Here is a 24392-nt window from a genome sequence, read left to right as displayed (position 1 = left end):
AAAATATATGCTTCAAGGTAGTTTTTACCTCCAGAAATTTTTGCTGAGTGACTGAATAGGAGTAAAATTTTAGTACAGAGAAAAGGAAGAATAAAACCCGGTTCCTCAGTGGTCAGTAGAATCCAGTGTAAATTCTGTTGTACACTATGTTTCATGTTGAAATGAACCACCTGACAACTGTTGATTACCTGGAGTACTCTATTTTCACTTTCAATCTCAAGGCTATTTATCTAATTTAGAAGCTAATTCTAAGGTACTACTGCACCATAAATTTCCTTCTGCTGAAAAGTACGTGAGAAACAGGAGATGTTTTCAAAGGAATAATATCTGGTTACAAAAGTTTGAATATGCAACTAGTTTAAAGAAAGAATGCGGAATGGAGAAAACATCTGTAGAATGTTTTTTTGTTTGTGATTACATATGATCTAATTAGATGCATTTGAACATAAGAAACAAAATGCATAGGTTATTTAATTTAATGTCAAATACTTATTGTAGTTCTCGATTGTCCAAAGCAGTCATTTGCAAAGCAGTGGATGAATGCATGTGTATATCTACCTATAAAAAATATTTGGTTTAAAATGTTTTACATTTATATTTATTTTGGGGACATAGTCCCATGATATCACCTAGAATGTGTTATTAGGTGAATAGATTTAGTTAAGAAATCTCATGTGGGCTGGAAAACGATTACTAGCTTTAATGGCATTGACATTTCAGATACCTTAGCACTCAGGTGAAAGATCTCCCACACAAAATGTGCTACGTTAACTGTAACTAAAGGGAGGGGAGGGGGAAGTTGCTTTAAAGCAATATAAGGTATTAAATGCATCAAGAATAAAATGACTCTACTTGCTGTGTCTTATTTTATGAAAATGAATTGCATAAATAATAATAGCTAAGATAATTAATAAAATCACATATGTAACTTCATTTAAATTTATGGTAAATACAGCATATTTGTTCTTAAATATTTATAATAGACTATAATAATAAATGTAGTATTAAAAATTTGTATCCTTTGTGTTTTGTTGTTTTGAGGATTTGTTGTTGTTTTTTTGTTTGTTTGTTTGTTTTATAATACTGATAACAAGATAGTCCAGAGTTGAAGGAGAAGGATAATTTCCTTTTTGTTTAAAAGGACATGGTCAACCTTCTTCAGACAAGGTTGCTTAATATTAGTTGCTTTCATCCATGCTTTCTGTGTAGACCTTCAAAATTATACTAGAGATTGTCCATATGGAGACTCAAGGAATAAGGCAGAGAAAAGGATCGTGCCAGAAAGAAAGAAAGAAAGAAAGAAAGAAAGAAAGAAAGAAAGAAAGAGAGAAAGAAAGAAAGAGAGAAAGAGAGAAAGAAAGAAAGAAAAAGAAAGAAAGAAAAAGAAAGAAAGAAACTAAAAATACATGTAAAATTAATAGACAGTTATATTGTTGTTGCCACTTGTCTACTGGCAAATAAAGGGGCTGCCTGCAGGACACAAAAGGTGTGTGTTGAAAGGGAAAAGCACGGCTTACACAGAACCTTTATTGAGTTTTGCTTCCTACGCTGCTGATGGGTGTCAGTGTTGCATATGATTAAGAAAGGTGACAGTGTTTGGTTTGAAGACCAAGCTATAGTTAGACCTCAGGGAAGATGTACTTTGGAAAATGTGAAAAGCTCTTTGAGTGGAAGCACACCATTAAACCTATCAACTGGCTGGACCTTGGCATGCTGAGGTCTGAGAATGCCATATGGTAGAGTTTTGAAGAGACCATTGTCTCTGATACTGCTTCAGGATCCACACCCTGGACCTTGCAAAAAATCCTTGAAAGAGAATATATATATCAGAAAGACCTTTTCCCTGTTCTCATGAAGTGTTTGCCCCAGACAACAACAAGCATAGTTTGGGATGCCTTGCCTTTAGTTAAAAAGCAAAGCTATTAGCTGAGAGCATTTTGGTTACAGAAATGTTTCTCTCCTTTTACCTCCAGTTCCCTAGCAGCATGAAATCATGCAGCTTATTGGGCACTGAAGATATGTTGCAGTGGCATCCAGACTCTGCATAACTCTGAATATCATGGAATACAGGGAGCCCATGGTGCTCAGGAATATGAAGAGGCACTTTTGTTTCTAGTTTCAACAAGTAGCTTACAGATGGCATCAGCAGTGAGTAGTATTCCTCAAGAAGGGTCAATGAGGATGCACTGTCTCACAACTATGCCATCATAATTACAGAATCACAGAATCTTCTGAGTTGGAAGAGACCCAAGGATCACTAAGTCCAGCTCTTAAGTGAATGGACCATATGGGTATCAAACCCACAACCTTAGTGTTATTAGCACCATGTTCCAACCAAGTGAGCTAATCTCAGGGTCCACACATCCAGTTGAAAAGGATGTCCATGAAATATATTTAATGGGTCACTACAAAATAGAGATGTGGACAAACTTTTGCACTAGAAGGAATTCCAAAGCAAATTTTTGCTGGCTATTCTGAGGGTGACACTGGTGCTCTGCTGAACTTGTGTATGACACAAGTTGAACCATTCCTTGATCTAGGTGAGTAGAACATGACAAGGAACAGGTCACAGTAAATGTGAGATGACCAAGTGAGATATGTTAGCTTCCTCATGTTTCTACCTCCACTTTTTTGATTAGAAGCTGAATTAATCTTCCCCACACAGCTGCTCCAATGGTTACTTGAAGCTGATCTGCAACAAGGTGCTGATGAAAACGGTGCTAAAGAGAAGGTGCTGTCAGAGTGCTTACAGTTGTTTGCTTAAAAAACAATTTGCTTGTAAGGAAAATATTCTTTAAAAAGTGTCAAGAGCATGACAATAAAATAGTAAACCTGTGATATTTTGGGTGGGGGAAGGCAGGGAAGTGAGAGAGAAGACCTGCATGATTGTGATGTTGGGGAAGTATTTTTAGAAGTCTGTGGAGGTACAAACAAAATCTGTGTGCAAGAAATTAGTTCCTTTTTAAATATACAAGCAACTTATTTGTGAAAGAACCAATATTGTTTTTACTACTGAGAAGGAAACTGCCATATTAATTTATTCCATAGTAGAAACAGCACTGGGAGAGTAAAGTAAGCTTTTCTCTACACTGCATTTAAATGAATATATGTGTATGTTTCATTTGAGTATGTGTGCAATTTGTTGTTATTCTCCTTCTCTCACCCATATTCTTTAAAGAGAATTCCATTAAAGTTAAATTTGGTACATAAAAATATAGTTGTTTGGGGGCAAAATGTTATACAGTCCAACTGACTTTTTTGGGGGGGAGCATTAAGTACTTATCTGTGGACAGCCAAATACTTAAATCATCTTCAGAATATAATTGTTCTATTGTCTTCTGCTAGTGTACAAATGTTGTAAGGAAAGAGAGCAGGAAAATCCATCTACCTGCTTATTTTGGGGAGAGTAAAAAAACCCCAAACCCTTACTGTTTAATATCATGCATTTCAACATAATTTTCTTTCTATTGTCTTTCTAAAAGATGTAGTGAAGTAATCTAGAAAAACAGGAAGTTTACAGTAATCAAAAAGGATAATGAACATCAACGTATTCAGACCATATATTTCCAGCCTTCTCCTCACTAAATCTTATTTGCTTTCCTCTGGGAACTACATAACATTAGACTGAAGTTTGAAGAGAGACTTGAGTAGATTCTCTCACTGAAGTTGTCGAGTCAAACCCGAATAGCAGACCTAGGTCTCAATTTCTTCTTCAGGTTTACATACTTCTATATTGGATGTCATTTTCCATGTTACAAGTGGTTAGTAAATGAAAACCATTGGCAGAAGTACATTAAGGTGCACTCATAATGGAAGACAACACTTTCTACTAGTAATTCTTAAGATTAGCAAAATATTTTTATTTAAATGTTTTATTTTCACCCGCACCTAATCCTTTATGAATCTAAAAGAAGAAAACTTGCAACAAACTATATCCTACAAACAGTGAAGAAATGTGTGAAGCAGCTACAATTATGCGAGTTCATTCCACAATAATGAAAAAGAGACTTCAAAAAGTTTACTAAGCATTTATATGCATACATATTGTGGATTTTTCAAAGTTATTATATATATATGAAAAATAAAATATACAGTAGAAAAAAATCTCACTTTCTGTCACTGAAGTTTTCATCTTTGAATTGCCTATCTCTAATCCCACTGGAGTTCCCCATTAGAAGTTTTTCTCTGCTACTAAAATCTAATGCAAGACAGGCAGGATAAAGATAGGAGAAAATATTCTGAATTTATTAACGAGTATTTTGTCTCCTGTGAAGAATGACAGAGAAATAGGAAAGACAAACATTATCTAAATTGAGTTCTTTTACTTAATGATACATCAGTTGGAGGAATGAAGTAGTTCTGAAGATTTAGTCAAATATAAATTTTTAGTGTATCCTATTATATAGGGAGGGTTTAATATTCTTTAGAAATCTGCCTTGTAGTGGAATCGCACTGCTATTTAAGTTTAAAAATTAAACAGGCCCAGTGTATAACTTTGGCTTCTAGAAATTAACTTTCCCGGAGTTCTAAGGTACCCAGGTTAAAGGAATTACAACTTCTGTTACCCAGGTAGGTAACACGCCGCAAAGTTACAATGTGTACCACTCCATGACCACCTTTCTTATTCTCTGCCCATGATACTGCTGCTGTCTTTTGATGTATTGAAACATGTTTTCATAAATGGATTACAGCAGAATTTCCATTATATTGAGAAATCAGGCCTGAGAAAGTAATTTGTGGTTGACAGCTAGGACTTCAGAAAACTATATCAGTTGAAATTAAAGAAAGGATTTGCAAAAATGCCTGCTTACTAGTAAGCATGACTGATTGTGGCTCTTTGAAACTATACCCTTTTTTTTATTAAAGTATCTCCAGTGTTTGACAGGATAAAATATTAAACTTCATTTAATATGTTTATGATAAACTCTTGCTCTAGAGTTTTTACTGTAACACCTTTTTACAAAACAGCTTGAAATTAATGACATTGTCAAACAGCTTTGGCACTTAAGTGATATTCAGAAAACTTCAATTGTACCTTTTTGTAAACTAGTGCAATGAGAGAAATGGTTCATAATTAAAGAACAACTTGTTACACAATATTTTTTAGTGGCATTGCAAAACACCAATAATTTTTTTTTTATTATTATCTACTAAGGTTTAACACATTAATTGTTCAGAATTTTAGCCATCACTTCATTTTTTTGTCAACAAGGGGAAAATACTGCCACTTTCTTTCCTGGAATATTGAAAATGAAACTAATTAAAAAGACATGATAACTATTAAAAACAAATAAGAAAGAACAGGTCGTGGAAAAATTAACTGAATATAAGCAGATAAAATATGGGAAAGAGTGATAATTTCCAATACTTAGATTGTTGGGCATAGTTATACTGTGAAATATGCTGCCATTTATCAACTTAAAAAAGTTTGAGTATTTCTTTCAGATAGAAAAATCTAGGATGCTGCTTTGTTGTTTTTTTTCTTTTTTTTTTCTTTCCTCCCTTTCTCTTTTTTAACCTGTGGCTTGAAGGAAAGCAACAGTGAGAATGAATTTCATGCTAGTAGACACTTTTAAGACTAGATTTAGCTGCAGTCACATTAGCTTAGATAATGGGAGAATTTTTCTTCATTGAAAATGCTCCCTGTCGCTTAAGAAGAACTCACTGAGGCAGCCTGCCATCTAGCTTTTTCACAGCAAAATAGGCTTGCAGACTGCAGATGAGAGACTCGGGAGCAGAGACAATTTTAACTTAGCCATCCCTAATTTATCTCAAGCTTTTTCAATTCATCTTCACTGCTCTATGCACACTGGAACACCAGATTGTCAACCCCTGGGAACAGAATGCAGCCAGGGATCTAGAGAGCTGTCACATCCTGAGAAATATTTAAATTGTGCTGATTTTCTTCTGGAGTGCTGAGCAGAGGGAATGAAACTCTCTATCAAGTCATAGCTTTGCGGGCAATAGATCAGAGGATACTGCCAGTTTTTCTAATGGATTATTTTATCGGGCAGGTTCTTCCTGAAGGTATGTAGTTACTCTCTCAATTCATTACCCATGCTATTTATCAGATAACGATCTAAAGAACTAGTAATCTAGATACATTAACAAAAATGTTAACTAAGTAGTTCTGTATTGATTGAATGATGGCACTTTATTGCAGCATGTTTGCAGTTAAAATACTCTGATCTACTTACTGTAGATGTGTTGTGCCTACTGCCAAATGCTTTGTCAGCAATCCCCTCAAGCAAAAAGCAATACCTAACCTTTAAACAAAAAAAGCAAAAATCCATTGTGCTGCATACAGCATTGCCACAAGTTGATACTGACTGTCCAGAGAATGTTGTTTTTCTGAAGCAATGAATAATCAATAGCAAAATCATATTTATGATTTTAAATTTTTTAGAGGTGAGTATTAATTTTGCAAAATATTTTCCAAATCTGGATATGGGCAGAACTCCCCTTAAAGTACTACAAATTAATTCCAGAGTTAGCTATTTGTTAGATATAGATATTTACTATGATGTTCTACCATTTCACATGTGGAGTTACGATATTTAATTCTGAAAATCTCTTATGTTAGGTATGTGACAGAAGTCTGGTTTTGCATCTGTATTGCCATACTCCAGAAGCTTCTTAGTAAAGCATAAGGATTATATATCACAACAGGAGGTTTAAAAATAAAATCTGTAAAGAAGAATTTCTTGCCTTTTAAACTTCTCTGTTTATATAGAAGTTACAGCATGTGTCTCCTAATCTGAATTGCTTACTGTGTGTCTGTAGCTCGTGAGGCAGCCTGACCTAAAAATGAAAGATCTTTAAATTGCAGAAGCAGCCAGGCATTTTTGAACTATTCCAAGAGCGGGAGTTGCTGCAGAGATGTAAAAAGCACTGCCACATTTAAGTTAAAGTCCTGGCCTTGTTTCATTCCCAAGTTATTACTCTACCTGAATATAAGCTCTGGGACTTGCGCAGGAATAGACAAGTGCAGGGCTAAGTTGTAGCTCCTTGTCCAGTGCATTGGCTGGGCTGCTGTCATGCTACCAAGAATAAATAATGTATGAACTTGTCTGTGGTGTTCTTGATAGTACAGTGAATATGCTGAACCAGATTTTTAGTCACAAGTGACAGATGTATTTCATATTTTTTAATATACTGCTGAAAGAAAGCAATAAGATAGTAATAGGTAGCAAATGTAGGAGGGAAAAAAAGACCTCAGGTTTAAAACAGTAAATATGAGATAAAAGCATTTGCTAGTAGGTTTAATTTCCTTTATTTAAGGAATATAATATTTTCAAGGCATTAATAGCAAATTAGAGCAATGTATGTTGCTCCTCTATGCAACACCCAAAAGTTCCTTTCCTCTAGAGTCTTGGAGAAGCTGAAGGAAAAAAAAAGAGATTGGTTCTGTCCCATTTCCGATGAAATCCCTTTCCTATGGACCTCAAAAAGACTCAGGCAAAGAGGCTTTCCCTAAGCTCTCCCTAGAGGCTCCTATCAGCAAGATATTTTTTAAAGGAAATATAAGCACTAGCTGTGTTTTGCCCAATCTCCCAAACTTTTTGTTTAAATACATAGCAGTGTCTTAAAATGCTTCTAGATACCCATGGATATTTCAGCATTTTGTGCAATTATTTATAAATGTCACAACCTGGGAGGGTAATATGGGCGTTTCTTGTTATATGTTGCTCATATGAAAACCTAACTCTTCCAGATCACATTCTGTTTTATCTCCTTTGGGTCCAATTACTTTTCCTTTTAAATGTCTGGCTACTTTAATCACTAGCTATTTACATGCAATTTTTTCTGATATATGGCACTGGGGAGTAACCAAGAGCAACATAAAAAATATCTTGATCTTTTCTCCAAAGTAAAATGACAGAAAATACATTAAAAAATATTTAATTGGGAGGGTAATATTAAGTAATAGAAAATAAATTAAGATTAATATCTATGTTCTACTTTACCGTCACATTTTTATTTTTCTTTTTACCTGTAATGATACAGAGATCTGTGATGTGCCCACATATTATGCCAATTTCTCATGAAACTTTCTGCTGCCTTCTGAAATCCTTTTAGGCTGTTTGTCTAAAGGACTCTGTTACAAAATATGGTATAGCATAAATAGATGAAACCATTGTGGGAAGGAAGAAAGAAAAAGCGCAAATTCTTTGTTATGGTGTTATATTTCTGCTCTATAGTCTTTTGCCTGTCCTGGTTCCACTGGTATTCCTGGTCCACATTTAGTTTACTATTCTTTCTTCTTTCCTATAATAACAGTTTCCTAAAAAAACAAATAAACAATATTTTTCCACAGGAATTTACAAATCTACGCCTTTTCTTTACATTCTTCAGCAGTCCTTAGCCAACACTACTTATCTCCTGTGCTCCATTTTGCTGAAGTAAGCTTAAGTGTTGACTGTATTCCTTACTTGACATCTTAGGTTCCACTCCTTCCTATTCTGCTCTGTGCTAGTCAAATCACAAAGCCAAAAGAACAATTTTGACCTTTTTATACAGCACTTCTGGTTTTCTCTTGTGCTTATTTAACAGCTGTTTGAGTTTGGGGTTTGTTCTTCTCCCAGAGTGAGCCTCTAGAAGGTAAAGGTATTACACAGAACTTGGCACAAAAAAGACACCTTCTTATTTGTCTTATTCTTCTTCCTTTTTACTTGTTTTAGATTTGAGAGTGTGCTTGTGATAACACATAATTCTATGCAGTGAATATAAATAGTATCTCTAGGGTCTTCTTTGGGGAAAAAAATAATTCATGACTGTTTCACATTATCTGTTCTTTGAACTCTAACAGGTAACCAGTGTAAAAAGTGCTTCAAAGCAGAGAAGTCTAGGAGCTTGATAATGATAGACTGTATGTTCTCAGGAAAAAAAATGGGTATTTCTAAGATCAGAACGTGCTATTCCCGGATTTACAAAGACTATTAGCTAGAAAACATATTTGATTATGTACTAACTCTGTTAAGTCTTAAATAGGTCTAATGACACATAGCATATCTCTGTTTTCGCACACATAGTTTCACAGGTTTGAGTGAGCAAGAGTGAAAAGGTGGTTTCCCCTGAGAATCATATTTGACTATTGTAAAGAATGTTCAAGAAATAGAAGAAAGAACATACAAAGCTAGTTCATATTTGCAAACTGTCTTATTTTGGTTGAAATGCTTCAGCACACTCTCAAAGTGTGATCCAGCTTCTTAAATTGTGGGATGTATTGCCTAGCTATAGGTACAAATCCTAGCTATAGGTACAAATCCAAGGCTTCACACAAGTCTTGTGTTGTACCTTGTAGCCCATTATTTGGTTATGCAAAATATCTGAAATTCTAGTAAACACTGATGTTTAAGCAACTGAGTAGATTATTTGTTCATCTTTTAATGAAAAAAAAAAGATAAATAAGTACCAGAATTCACTTCTCCTGCTTTATTTTGTCACCATCTCTTAAGAAAACTCAGATCAAATAATAAACCAATTTTGATGACTTATATCATCCTAATAGACAAAGTGTAATGTGGCTGACGTTCCTGCTGAAAGGTACATAGCTCACAAAAATATTGACAAGTCAATATTGATTGACTGAATTAGTATTCAATTATTAATTAATTTAATTGAATGAATTAATATTGACTTCATGGTAATATCTTTCAGATTATGAATTTTATTATAATTTTCTAAAAGTGGACCAGAATTCCTTTGTGCTATGATGACCTTAGTTTGATATATTTGAAGTAAAGCATTCTGTTTTGAAACACTTCCAGAGATTTGGGTTTTTTTTTGTGTGCCCCACACCACTTCTCAACCCCTAAAATGATAAGAAACCACATTTGAAAATCTGTAATAACTAACCATATTGGCTTTGTGGGAAGCCTTAATTTTAGACTAAGAAAACTTGTAAGTGTATGGTTCAAAGATCATTTTAACTAAAGTTTTTATTGTAAATTTGAATCTTCTTCCACTTTGCTATGAAGTACAAAGTAAATATTCCTCAAAAAGTGAGAATGTTATACACTTAATATTTTCTTACACTTTTTCTTTCTTTTATACATTGCTGAGCATAGAAGTTATTTTGAAACATCCAAAGCTGGTCTCTTCTTCTTGTTGAAAAATACACAGAATTTTCTGCAGTTGGTATTTTCAGGTGCAATTAAAAATTTGGTTTGTTTGGGAAGCTTCAATATTGCTTTTCTAACTTGATGCAGTCATTACAATTACTGTTTCACATAGAGAAGTAAATTTACTGAAGTAATTATAGTAATATATCTTGTTCTGAATGTCATTTAATATCCAGTTTGCCTCTTTGTGTCACCGCTGGAAGTCAGTACACTGAAGCCAGTGGAATAAATAAGAGTGGAATCAGGCTTGATATGTTTAAGTATCCCTGTCTGCCCCTACACATCCATCAGTGTGAATTTTCTATCTTAAATTGTGTCTATTAATAAGGCTTTGAAAGGTAAATTATTTGTTTGCACATAAAACTGCTTCTGCTTTGCTTTTCCAGTTGCTTCTGAAGACTGACAATAGTTTTCATCTGCCCATAGCTTCAAAAATTTTGAAAATTACTTAATCAGAATTTAAGGTAGATGAAAAAATTGTATCTCAAAGAACTATAAAAAATTCCTTAACTTGTTTTCAATAATTTAAGTGGGTGAAATGTATATTTTATATGGATATTACTTGACAGACAATTTGGAGATGTGTTGTCATTACAAAAACTTCTATTAAAAACTTTTCAGGTTCTAATTTGACTACTTTTGGAGTAGCAATTAACTTTAAGAAACTTTGTCAAGTGTCAATATTTTTGTGTAACCAAGTAACATTTCTAAGTTGTGTTTTAATATGTAGAACATTATGTGTAAGGACGGAAGAGTTCTCTGAAAAATCAAAGGACACTATGAATCAAGAAGGAGTTGATAACTGTCTTTGGAGAAGCTTTACCTCCTTTCTTCAGTGTTTCCTCTTATCCTATTTGATCAACTTTCATTTGTTAGGTTGAACTTTTCTGATATTGTATGACAAAAGTTAGAGAAAGTCAAATTTAAGAGATTCTACTTTATAAGACTTATTTTTGAAGAAATATAGGGACCTGTATGCTTTCTTTAGATGTGTGTGTAAATACAGGATAAGAATGAAAGAGATTAATAAGATGTTTTATCTATCCTCTACTTTTAAAGTCATGAAGAAAACAGAACAGATAAAAGGAAAGACAAAACAAAACAAGTGAAGAAATACCCCAAACAAATCCACCCAAACCCACAGATTCACAACATATTTTAATACTCTAGGAAAAATATTTTGGTCAGATTTCTGTGTTCTGTACTGCCAAGAACATTAATAGACCTGTTGCAAATAACATAGCATAGCCTCTGGAATATAGGGATGATTTAGTACTTCTAAACTACTGAAATATCACTCCCATAGATGGTCTTTCATGGTCAGAAGTTGATTTACTTCCTCCTCTGTTGTGATCTATGTTAACAATTATATAGTATGCTTTCCTACTCTTCCTTATAGGAAGTAAGATTACACATCAGTATGATGCAACAGCAGTCACTTAAGCATCTTACCAACACCAAGCAGATGTAATGCTGTGTCCTTCTCTTTTCTCAAAAGGCTTTGACTATGGAGCTTGCCAAACCCCTCCATAAGCCACTAAGCACAAGTCTAATGAAAAGCTAACTTAGTGGAAAAAAGTAAAAGTTTTGCAATAGTTTAGTAATTCAAATTATGTCAGCTAAGGAGCTGATGAATCTGAGACTAATATCATCTGAGACTAATATCTCCCTAAGACCAGGGAGACCAAGGTTGTCAGAGTAATAGGGTAGAAGGAGGAATTTCCTCACTTTTGCTGCAGTAAACTGTTAGATTACAACAGCTATAACATTTAACCTCATCTTAAAACTGCCTTGCACTCTTTGCAAGTCTCCCTTACCTCCTGTCAAAAAGTGTCAGTAAAGGAAAAATGAGATCTCTGCTCACTTTCAGAGCAGATCTTATTGCTCTGGTGTGTGTCTCCTTGGGGAAAAGTAGCCTTGCAGCCAGAAAGGGAGGTCGAAATCACCTAGAACTTTGAAGCTTCCCTTGCCATCAAAATAGTGGTCAAACTGCTAAGTCAATAAGGATCTTTAAGAATTATCTGTATAGTTTATTGGATCTAGATAAATGAAACCCAAATCTAATCAGTTTTATGAAAGTACTTCACTACATACTAAATAGTGAAGTTTGTTCTTGAGTTTTGGTTGTTTTGTTTTGGGGGTCTTTTTCTCCTTTTTTTTTTGTAGCAAGTTGTTCCAAAAACTTCTTTGCTTATTTTTTTGTAGTTCTGCATCTGCCAGTCCTGTGTGATGCACACCCACCCTCCCACCCACACACACATCCTTTTCAAAATCTAGGGATTTTTTTGTTTGGGGGTTTGCTTCTTGTTTGTTTCTGTCTGCCACTGCAATGCTAGAGATTAGAGGGACGGGGTACACTAAGCTAAACCTCTGCATAAATCTTGAAATGGACAATGCTTTAAGTGTTTCCAAGTTTGTACAGCGTGTGTTGCTGCATCTTCATCTTCAGCTTGATCAGGACCGTCTCTTTTTTCCATGTATTTAGACTAAAGGTAATTCTTTGGTGCAAATCCCATCCAATACAGTAAAATAGAATCACAGAATCACAGAATGGTTGAAGTGAGAAGGGACCTTTGGAGGTCAACTGGTCCAAACCCTCAGGAGACATGTACAGCTGATAGTCCAGCAGAATGTGTTGTCAGCTTCTTGATAACTCCAAGGATGCAGGTTCCACATCAGCCTGTGCCAGTGCTCAGTCACCCTCACAGTAAGACAGTGATTCCCAATGTTCAGATGGAACCTCCTGTGTTTTAATTTGTGCCCATTGTCTCTGATCCTGTCACTGGACACCACTGAAAAGAGCCTGGTTTCATCTTCTTTACACTGTTACTTTATACTTGATAAGATCTGCTCTGAGGCTTCACTTCTCCAGGCTGAACGGTCACATCTCTCTCAGGCTTTCCTCATACAAGAGATGGTCCAGTCTCTTCATCATCTTTGCAGCCCTTCATTGAACTGTCTCCAATTTGTCAGTGTCTCCCTGGTACTGGGGAGCTTAGAACTGGACACAGTATTCCAGATGTGGCCTCACCAGTGCTGAGTAGAAGGGAGGGATTATCTACGTTAATGTGTTGGCAATGCTTTGCCTCATGCAACCCGGGAGCCTTCTTTATGGCAAAGGCACATTAGTGGCTCATGATCAACTCGGTGTCCACCAAGACCCTCTGGTACTCTCCTACCAAGCTACTTTCCTGCTGTATGGCCCCTCACATTTATTGTTGAATGGGGTTGTTCTTACCTAGATATGTGACTTTGCACTTCTCCTTGTTGAAGTAATTATTACATTGCTTAAAAGGATTATAAAATCTACTTTCTTTATATATACCTCAAACTCTTTTGAGGATTCCAGGCAATATTATTTATTTTCTTAACAAAAATTTATTCCCTGGAATATAGAACTATGATTTCAGTCAGAAAATCAAGTAGTTTGTTCCTTTTTTTTGGTCTTATTTCATCTTAATAACTCCTTAGCTATGGTGTAGAAGTATTATGTCACCAGTGATCATTAGTGGTGTTCCTCAGGGTTCAGTTCTAGGGACAGTTTTATTTGATACATTTATCAACAATATGCAAAAAGAAGTTTAATGTACCATTAGCAAGTTTGCTGATGATACCAGACTGGGAGGTGTTGTTGACGTGGCCTTGCAGAGGGATCTAAATAGGCTAGAACATTGAACTATGATTATTGGCATGAAATTTAACAAGTCAAAATGTTAGATTCCATTACTCTGCACGTGAGACAGAATAATGCCAGGCTGTAGTATAAACTGGGTGAAGAGTGGCTGCAGAAAGGGATGTGAGCATGCTGGTCAGCCTCAGGCTTGACGTAAGTGAGTAGTGGGCTCTCACAGCCCAGAAGGTAAACTGCATCCTGAGGTGCTTCAAACACTGCATGACGAGCTGGGAAAGAGAGGTGGTTATCCCACTTTACTCAGTTGATGCGGCATCACCTGAGCACTGTGTGCATTTCGGGGCCCCACAATCTGAGAAGGAGTGAGAGTCCTTGAATGCATCTAGAGGATTCTGATGAAAGGGCTGGAGAGAATGTCTTGTTAGGAGCATGCGTGGACTTTGTTTTTGTCTGGTTTGGAGTAAAAGAAGTGATAATAAAGATATTAAACAGAACTAGCCCCAATACTGAGCCTTGCAGAACCCCACTAGTGACAATCTGCCAACTGAATGTAGCACTATTTACCACTATGAAAATACCAAGTGGAACTTAGTCATATCATTCTCTTGGTTGCTCTGTTTAGTTTACTATTATTGGAAGAAATAAAAAAAAAAGCAGTTCTTACTTGAACTCAAAATTACCTGGCCACATAATAACAACACTGACATAATTTCTCACATTGATTTTGAGTAAATATTGATAGACAACTGTGTTTACAGAAAGAGTTCAAATTTCATACTGAAAACATCTCCACATATCTGAAATGTGGGAGTATAAAAGAGCTGGAGAGAACCCCAGACAATCTGAGAAGAAATGTTGAACACGTGGCAGCATTCACTATAGTGCATTGTGTCATAATGATCTTGGTAGAGAAAACTGCCAGGGCATATGGATTTAACCATAAAGACCAAGCAATTGTGTTTTGAGACAATAAGGATCACTTACTGGATGTGATGCATTTATTCAAAATAGAAGTACTGCAAACTGTATCTCTTGAGGTATAGGAATGGCAAACCTCCAGGTCATTTTGGAGAAATACTTGGCCTCTGTATGCAACAGTAGTCTTGTAAGTACATGCAGAAGAAATCTATTAATTTTTTCCTAGAAATTAATGTGAAAAATATATTCTGTATTGATAAAGCAGTATAAAAAGTCAGTGCCCAGAAAAAAAAAAAAGCTCTCTGAAAAACATCTTAATCCACAACTCCATGCAAGTAACTGACTTTCCTACTGAACGAAATCTGCAGGTTATCTTTTCCAATCCAGTATTTTTATAAATGTATAAGGACAAACTATAGATTTATAGTAGCTTGAAACTTCCTAGCCTTAGAGATATTTCAGCTGTGGAAATGAACCTTATCTTGTGAGTATCCCTTCTACCTATATACAAGGTTTGTACAAAAAACATTCACTAACACTAGATCTTTATGTTAGCTTTGTTCCATAGCCAGGGATTCCTGTAGAGACTTCCTGCAGGTCCCTTACCTGCTCTGTGATAAGGATTTAGATTTTTCGTTATTGTCAAATAGTGCCACTGAATCTCAGGAATGCACAGCCCGTTCCCAATCACAAATACAAGATCTGCAAGTAAAAACACATTTTGTTCAATGCCAGCACTGCGTGTCAAAATTCTCAGCTTCAAATGAAACCTGTCTTACCCAAGTAATACATACACAAAGACTCATACAGAAGGCAATGCAAGACTTTGAAAAGCCTTAAAAATTATTTTGTGTTTTAGGTGTGTAGATTTTGTTTGTTTGTTTGTTTTTAATTTAGATTTAATTAGCTGTAATATAAAACAGTACTTCATCATGAAGTGAAAATTTGTTTGGCAAGGAAATAGAAAAGCATAATTTCTGAAATTTACTGGTATATCATGCCAAATTGAAATAACCTATCAACCTGAAATTTTATTTGTAGCCATTGAATTATTCATCCAAAATAATCTGTTTCACTTTTTGAAGAACATATTAAAAATTTACCATACAGAACTAGTGCATGCAGAATTTTGACATGTTTTATTTTCAAGTATGTTATTTTCAGTATCTACAACAAAGAATGATGTATCTTTCATATCTTTTACTTCATCTAAGATTCCATTGCTACTTAAAAAGGAAAGGAACAAATAAAAAAGGGTGACCAAAATAGACTTACTTCTGCTGTTAGACAGCAAGAGTTTTTTGCATGTATGTTATAGATAGACAGATATGAATGACAATGAAAAAGAATGTCTTGTGACAAAAAAAAAAAGAAATAGACTTTGAAATGGAACATTTAATTTCTTTTGAAAATTAGTTTCAAGATCCATAACATTTTTACATATACAGATGCATAAACCTCTATTTTCTATAGTCTTTTTATATAAACATTAAGGAACCTATCTGAAATGTAAGGCACTCTACTTAGCAATTAAATTTTGTTTAACAGTGTTCTGACTAGTATTCTTAGATTGAGAGATAACTGGTCTATATAATGGACTGTTAAAAGAGGACTTCTTTTACTTCTCAGAGATCTCTAGCATAATTTATAGAAAAGTATAAACAGACTATTTTGGAAAGACACCAATTATACTTATCTACCTGAATAATAATTTTTCTCAAAAGCGGTGATATGTTTCCCTGTACATTTTTAGGAGCCAGACTGTTGAAAAAGAGACTCTGGGCTAAATTAGGGTATAAGATAAGATAAGAAAGCAGAAAGCTTTAATGAGCCACTAGGCTCTGGGTCGCACCTCTTGTGTTCAGAGGGTTCCACAGTTTAAGGTGTTAACCCATCCAATCCCAGGTCTATCCACCCACCGGTTCTGACTCGTTCCTCCCCCCAGCACACCCCTTCAGCAATTGAGTCTGGGGGCATTTTGGGACCCCTTCTTCCTCATCTTCATCTTCTTCATCACATGCAGACATTGGAGACCTTCCAAGGTTCCGGGCCTGAAGGCCGTTGGGGCTATGTTTGCATATTTTGGTGCAGGTGTTAAGATGCTTTCCTACAATTCTACATTAAAAGAAGACTGAACAGCTAACGGACTTAATGGAATTGTTACGGGAAAGGGTTTTTGGTATGTGCAACTGTTAAACTACTGTTACTTCTACTAGAAATACTGATAAGAGACATAATACTGTGAAAAAGATTCTACAGCTACATTTAAAATCTACATTCACTACATAACTACTTCTAAAGCCTATAAAAATTAAAAAATCAAAAACTCCATGGCAACAAATAAGACTCAGATATAATCTTCTGCCAAACAATATTTGCTTTTTCCATAGAAGCCCTCTTTGGCAAAAGACAGCATGAAATAATTTCTTACACATAGAAATATTCATACATTTTAGTGTAAAATTGCTAAAATTCTAACTGGTCTATTTCATGTAACACTTGTCTGTTTTCCCTTCTTCTTCATGTTACCCCATTTTGTCATGGGACCATAATTCAACAACAGACATTATGTCTAAGATGCTGGGCTAAGCAGCCTCCTGCCTCTCTAAATTTTCTCCTGATATTTCTTCTCTTACCAATATGGCAGAAAGGGATGTACAGCTAACTAAGGGATGTACATGGCTAACTAAACTGAAAAATATCAAAGAAAAAGTCCCTTTCTAAAATATTTTCCCTTCCTATTTAAGCCATCTAATTGGAGAAGCTCATGGGACAGTTGCTTTGGAAACAGGTAACTTTATTAGCACCCTGTCTATTCAGCACTCTCTTTCACTATAGCATATGTTTTGAGGGGTAGTGACTGAAAGCCCTGATACCTTTATAAGGGTTTCTCCTGTTGAATGCGTGTGTTGGTTGACAGAAGCAACTTCAGTTTTTAGTGCAGTATAGTGCAACCAGGAGTGACCTCATTTTAGTAGCATGGAGGTCAGTGTGGACACTCTCCAGAAACTGAGTACATTACCATTCAAACTCATATGGAGTTCCATGTCACAGCTCAAATTGCTACCTGTTACTAATAGTAATTTAAATACTAATAATATTTTAAATACCAGTGTTTTGTGTGGCAATCTCATTGTAGATGTACATTATGCCTTGATGCTACAACATTGTTATGGCTCTCCAGGTGAATCCTTAGAACATGAGTGGTGAGGCAATGTAAATGTGACTGGCAGCTTGCTTAATGCTGTGTCTGCTGTATGGAGATAGAGAGTAGTATTCTGGTCACTCCTGCCAGATATGATATACAGATTTCTACTGCAACTGACTGTCAGGCATGACTTTATTGAGCAAAATTCATTTTAAGTTTTTTGCACTGAAAACAATCTGTTCATACCACAGTCTTGCACAAATATTTCTTATCTGATATGAGTATGATTACTGAAATATCAGGTTCACTCATGGTTTAAATGGAAACTAGTGCTGCTTAAAACCCAAGCACATATATTTATCAACTGAGATATGTACTATTCCTAGACTGTTGACATGTATAGTGAGTGTTTTAATGGAATGAGTTTGTACAATGTGGAGGCAATGATAGCATGGGACTGTTTAATCAATTAGCAAAGACAACAAAAATATCCCCTTTCTGTAGGTACTGGATCAAATTGCTCCAAATGCTGCTGTTGAAGCAGATGATGGATATTTAATATTAAATAGATGCTCTGGTTTGTATGCTGAAATATTACCTCCTTACTTAAACAACATGCTATGGAATTGATATATCACATTACTTTGTCATATTGTGTCAAATTGAATTGAATTACAATGTAAGTCAATGCAACATGATGTGACATCCTGTAAGTCAATGCAACATGATGTGACATCCTGTAATTTGCCGTAATTTGCCAATATTTGATGTAATATAATTTAGCAGGTCAGAAATGTAAAGCAAACAAAACTTTGTCCATGATGAAATTCATTTAGGTAAATGTGAAAAGCATTTTGCCAGAAAACAAAATAGAAACATATTTCACATGATGGGTATTTCCCTAGAAATATTCCCTATAAACAAAGTATAATTGTTTAAGCAAAAGAAATCTTGGAGCTGATGAATAGTTAGTTTTACTGAGAGTAGGACTAAGTAATTCCTTGAACAGATGCCATTTTCCTCAAAAGCCAGCAGAATACAGCACACTAACCTAGGATCTGACTTTATAGTAATATTTTAGCACAGTGAATGACAATTTCACTTCCTAAGTCATCAGCATAGGTATGTTATGTTTATATGTTTATATGATAAAGCTTTATATGTTTATATGTTAAAGCTGAAGCAGAAGAACTATTTTAACATGTAGGAGTTGATGGACTCACAGCTTCATATCTGATCACTGAGTCATGAGATTTATGTATAACATGAAATCCATGTCAGCCAGAACTGACAGTGTCAGGCAGGTGTCACCCTTAGTATCAAAGAGTGATTGACAGAAAATTCAGTACTTGATTAGCAACTTAATCATTTTGCTTACTCAAGGCAACCCCTTCTTATCACTTTCAGGCACTCACCAGGCCATAGAGCTCTGGGGCTACAGAGAAAGAAGACCAAGGTGAATAAGATGAAAAAAAAGACAGTTATTCCATCTGTCATACAGCAATTTATATTTCTAGGCTGTCCATATAAATGGGAGAAAAACAAGGCCTGAAATAAAGCAGAAGAAAATCTTACATGTTATTTCAAATCATCTTTGGAAAAAATACTTTACTAAGCTGTAGCTATATGAAATAATCTACAATTGAAATTCATGCTGAGCTTTGAGATGCAGCAATCTTCTAGTCTTGCTACAATACAAATCAAGAGTAATATATAAAAAAATAATAAATATTATTAATCCATGGCAAGGTTGTGCTTTTAAAGCTGTATTGTAAAAGTTTATTTTTTATTTGAGGTGTAAAAATGAAAAATCCAACTTTATTTTATAAACATTTTATATAATACATTGTTAAAAAGTGCTGAGAGTCTTGATACCCACTGCTTTAGATATATATCACCGTATTTTATAGACGAGAGTTTCTGGAAGAGGCAAAATATTTCAGATTTTTTTTAATTATTTTTTAAAATCAGATATATTTTGATTCTTCTACGTGTTCTGTTAGGTAGTTTCTGATAATTCAGTGATTTAAGAAAAAAGGTAGAGTAAAAAAATTTTTGATCTTTTTCTTTGTCATCCCACAGACTTATTTGGGATGAGCTAAAGTGACACTGGCCAAGAACCAGCTATGATTTTTAAGAATGTCTGTATCTAGGAAGCTAATAATTGTGAGACTTCATAATTGTCCTGAATCAGTCACATAGTGCCTCACAACAAGACTTTCTAATTAATGATATGAGGGAGTATGTGAAGGAAATGGGTACCTTGCTTAACTACTATATCTTCTTCCAGACCTTTCTGAAGAACTGATGACCCAATCATTTTAGTTCATATATCCTTCCTACATAATTTAATTTACAATCTTGTGAGTCTATACAATAAAACTATTTGACCATGTGTAGAGTTTTGTAAGAGTATATACACAAAGAAACAATTTTGCAGAACTACAGGCTGGTAACTAACAGACAGAATGGTAAGGATCTCTACAGATCATCTGGTCCAACTCACATGCTTAAAGCATGGTCAGCTAGAGTAGGTTACACAGGGCTGTGTCCAATTGGGTTTTGGTCATCTCCAGATATGGGGATGCCACAAAATCGGTGGCAAATATTCTGTGTTTGATCACCCTCACAGTGAAAAAGATCTTTTTTATGCTTAACAGGAATTTCCTGTATTTCAGCTTGCGTTTATTGTCTCTTATCCAGTCACTAAATAACACTAAGAAGAGTCTGGCTCTGCCTTCTTTACACTTCCCCTGAACATGGATAATAAGCCTCTTCTCCAGGATGAACAGACCCATACCTCAGCCTCTCTTCATATCAAAGATTCTTCAAGGCCTTGGTTATCTTAGTTCTCCTTGTGGACTGCTGCTGGACTTGCTCCGGTAAGTCTCTCTCTGTCTTGGACTGGAGAATCTAGAAGTGAATGGTCCAGGTGTGTCTCATCAGAGCTGTGGAGGGACAAAGGGTAACTTAACCTGATGACAGCACTCTGCTTAATGCATTCCAGGGTGCACTTGGACTTCTTTGCTGCAAGGGCACATTGGTATTCATGGTCAACTTGCTCACCAGGACCTTCTCTGCAAAGCCGATTCTTAGTCAGTTGTCCACCTCTGTATTGGTTTCTGATGTTGTTCTTTGCTAGTCACAGGAGTTGGTATTTCCCTTTGTGGAACTTCATTAGCTTCTGGCCTACACAATTCTCCAGCCTGTTGATGTCCCTCTTTAAGGTAGTGCACCCATCTCATGCATTCTTGACACTCTGCACAGTTTTTTATAGTCATCCATGTCATCAATGAAGAAGTAAAAAAGGTTTGTCTCTATTATTCACCCGTAATGGCTGAGGGCATGTCTAAGCAGTAAAGCCAAAAGTGAACAAGGCATAGCATACTTCAGCCCTTTCCATGTTCTTTGTAAATCAGGTCTTCTCCTTTGACCTGTAATGGGCTTTTATTTTCCCTCATCTTCCTTTTGCTGATGACATATAGAGGAGTCCTTCCTCTTTCTCTGCATGTACCTCACCAGATTCGGAAGTCCAGGTGGACTTGGTCTTTCCTAGCATCATCTCTTGCATGTTCCTACAATGTCTTTGTATTCCTTCTGGTGACCTGGCCCTGTTTTCACTTCTTGTATGCTTCCTATTTCTTTTTAAATTTTCTTAGGATCTCCTTGCTCACCTGTAAAGGCCTTCTGTCACCTTTTTTTGACTCTCATGTTAAGCACAATACACTTCTGGCGTCTGGAGGAGCTGATCTTTGAGAATAACTGGCTATGTGATTTAGATTTATTCTATGTGTTAGCTGCTAGATAATATACAGCTTTCTGAATTTTTTTTTTTCAAACAGTGATAGTTCTCCTTGACCTAGAATATTCTTCGAATATTATTAAACACCGTCATTAAGTAGGGAAAAGGACTATTTGAAAGGATGTTGACTTTCTTGCAAGAGATGAAAAATTATAATTGCCTCACATCACATGCAGAATGGAGACTTTTTTAGCTAAAAAAAGAGCTTTCTATAAAAGCTTCCTTTGTCCATGTTAGGCATTTCCTAAGTAATATCTTATTCTGGTAAATACCAGAAAAATTATGTGCAACTGAATCAGCAGTGTACAAGGTCCTCAATACATTTTCTGACAATAGAAAATATAATTGATCAATTTTAAGAGTGTGAAGTTACCTTTTTCTAGAAGTATCTTGATATTTAATACTCTATTTAAGAGGAAGAAAGAGACAAAACAAAATATACCATGTTGCAATACAGATAATTTTATTGTCTTATCACTTATTTACTTGCTCCGATATGTATTTGCAGAACAGACTCTGTGTAGTGTATACTATAAATATAGAATTGTCAGTCTTTATTGCCTCTTCCCTTATTATGCAACAAAATAATATATACATAGCCTAATACATCAATATCTCATCTTCTTTTTAGTTACTTTTATCTGTATTCCTACCAAAATGTCCAGTATTTTCATAACAAGTATGAAAACAGGTACTAAATTAGGTGCCAGTGCAGAGAGAACCACTGTGGAGTTTGTCAGAGTTCTGTTCTTTAATGCCCATATAACTTGTGGCTAGGTGCTCAGACACAGACAGCCTTATTGAGTTATTTAGGCACCCTGGGCCAAAGAAGAGCCAGAATCTTCTTGGTGCTAATGTGCATATGTACAGAGATATTTTTTGTCAGACAAACAGTCCCCAAATAGCAAGGGTCATGTCAATGGGTGTCTATCTCCATGCTGGCAACTCACAAAGCCTACAGCTGGAGTTTTATGTGTGGATTACTGTACCTTTAGCAATTAGTTCTCAGGGAGTTCACATTCTAATCAGATTCCAATATTCACGGTCTCATTAAAAAGCAAATTTCCAAGTTACTTGTTTAAATTAATAAATATATTTATGTATCAGCTCATAATGAGGACGAAAAAATTCTCACACTTAAAAAAGACCCTAGGCTTTTTTTTTCCCTTAGCATGATAAAATATTTTTATGTACATTTGAACTTGTACTGAAGGAAAAAAAAAGTTTTCATTTAAAATTATATCCAGAGCAGCTATTGTACTCTGTTAGAAATGTACCAGATAAGTACATTTTCTCAGTCTTATTGTACTGGTATACTGCTAATGTGTATATATGTATATATATATATATATTATATATATATATAAGAGGACCTTTTCTTCTCAGAATGACTTCTATCAGTTTGGATACAGCTCAAGAATCTTCAAAATTTAAACTCCTATCACCTCCTGGTTTCACAAAATGTTTTTTTGCTATCATTACCGAGCTTTTTGAGAAAAATGAGATTTCGATATTAATACTATACCTAAATCAATGTTATTTGCAGAACATTTGTCCTACTTGCTTCAATAACATGAAATTTCATTATTTTAAGCAATTCTTGAGATTTTAAGGGACAGTATGTCAGTAAGCCTATTATTATTGGTGATGGATAACTGGAGACTTTTTCAGAGCTTGTAAGTGTTAACATGATTCATAAATTCAGTTTTCATTAATTAACTGCATGTTATGGTATGAGAAAGAGTTGACCCTGAATCAAGACCTGATCAAGGAAGAAGAAAAATTATAGCATTCTTTCAGTCTATAATAATTCTACCAGTACAGATCTATTGCATTCTTATGCTTCAGTTAAGTTTAAAGACAAGTCTCTGAAATTGAATTGTACATAAGGTCTGTGTTTCTACTTAGCAGAATCTCAATGATAGTAGTACTTAGGTTTTGAACCATTTTGAATTATTTCTGCTCATTTGATATCTGAAAATATAAATACTTAATCAGAAAAAGCAAAAATAGCATGTAATCAATTGTTCTGTGATGCTAACAGATGGTTTGACTGCCTAGCTAGCTCATTCAGTTTGTTTTACATGTGCTTTTTGGTTAAAAGGATGTAGCCAAGTATCAGACAGGAAGGTTCCCTGATCGTGGTACTATCATGGATTCAACTTCAAACAGGAGGAATTTTTCATAGAAGGGAAAGTTCTCCTTCTTTGAGAATTCACAACACTTAACTCCAAAGAACTTCTGGAGTGTAATGTGAGACAGACAGATCTGAAAAAGCCAAGAAGAAAAGAGCCAAAATGGAAATAGCTGGGAAATTCCTGAGAAGAGCAGAGTAATTTTTCAGCTAGTAAGTCACAGACACAATAAAGTTTATTTGGGACTCTCAAGAAGGACATGAAAACTTTCTTCCCTATCAAAGAAAATTGCTGGAATGGAAAAAAAGAATTAAGAGGAGGACATTTCCTCCTCCAGAGGAAAGGGTAGATCTACCCTACTGGAGAGGGTAGATTTGTTTCTCAGATATTTTATTTAATTTATTTTCTTCAATCCTTTTGTTCTGTGCTTTGATAAAACCTAATTGCAGCATTCACAAACCTTGTATTGTCTGGGGTCAATCTTGTATGAAGAAAAAAGAGGTGGTAGCTTGAATACACTCATCATAAGCTTGTGGCTGACTCATAATCCCATCACAAATGTATGCAAAGTTATAATTTATAGACTATTTGTTCAGTGCTTCTCAGCAAAGATGAAACTATGAATGCTTGTTTA

The 24392-nt window shown here is 35.2% G+C and overlaps 1 protein-coding gene across 1 annotated transcript in view; it reads left to right on the top strand.

Moving 5' to 3' along the window:
• Positions 1–5727: 5727 nt before the first annotated feature.
• Positions 5728–24392, top strand: part of MGAT4C (MGAT4 family member C) — a 344696-nt gene continuing 326031 nt past the window's right edge. Inside the window, exon 1 of the mRNA XM_017804501.1 lies at positions 5728–6027. The gene's annotated coding sequence lies outside the window, so the exon portion shown is untranslated. The remainder of the gene's footprint in view (positions 6028–24392) is intronic.

The sequence above is a fragment of the Lepidothrix coronata genome, unplaced genomic scaffold (genome assembly GCF_001604755.1).
Source record: "Lepidothrix coronata isolate B3197 unplaced genomic scaffold, Lepidothrix_coronata-1.0 Scaffold9, whole genome shotgun sequence".
Taxonomy (NCBI): Eukaryota; Metazoa; Chordata; class Aves; order Passeriformes; family Pipridae; genus Lepidothrix; species Lepidothrix coronata.
This window is presented reverse-complemented; position numbering and strand designations above follow the sequence as displayed.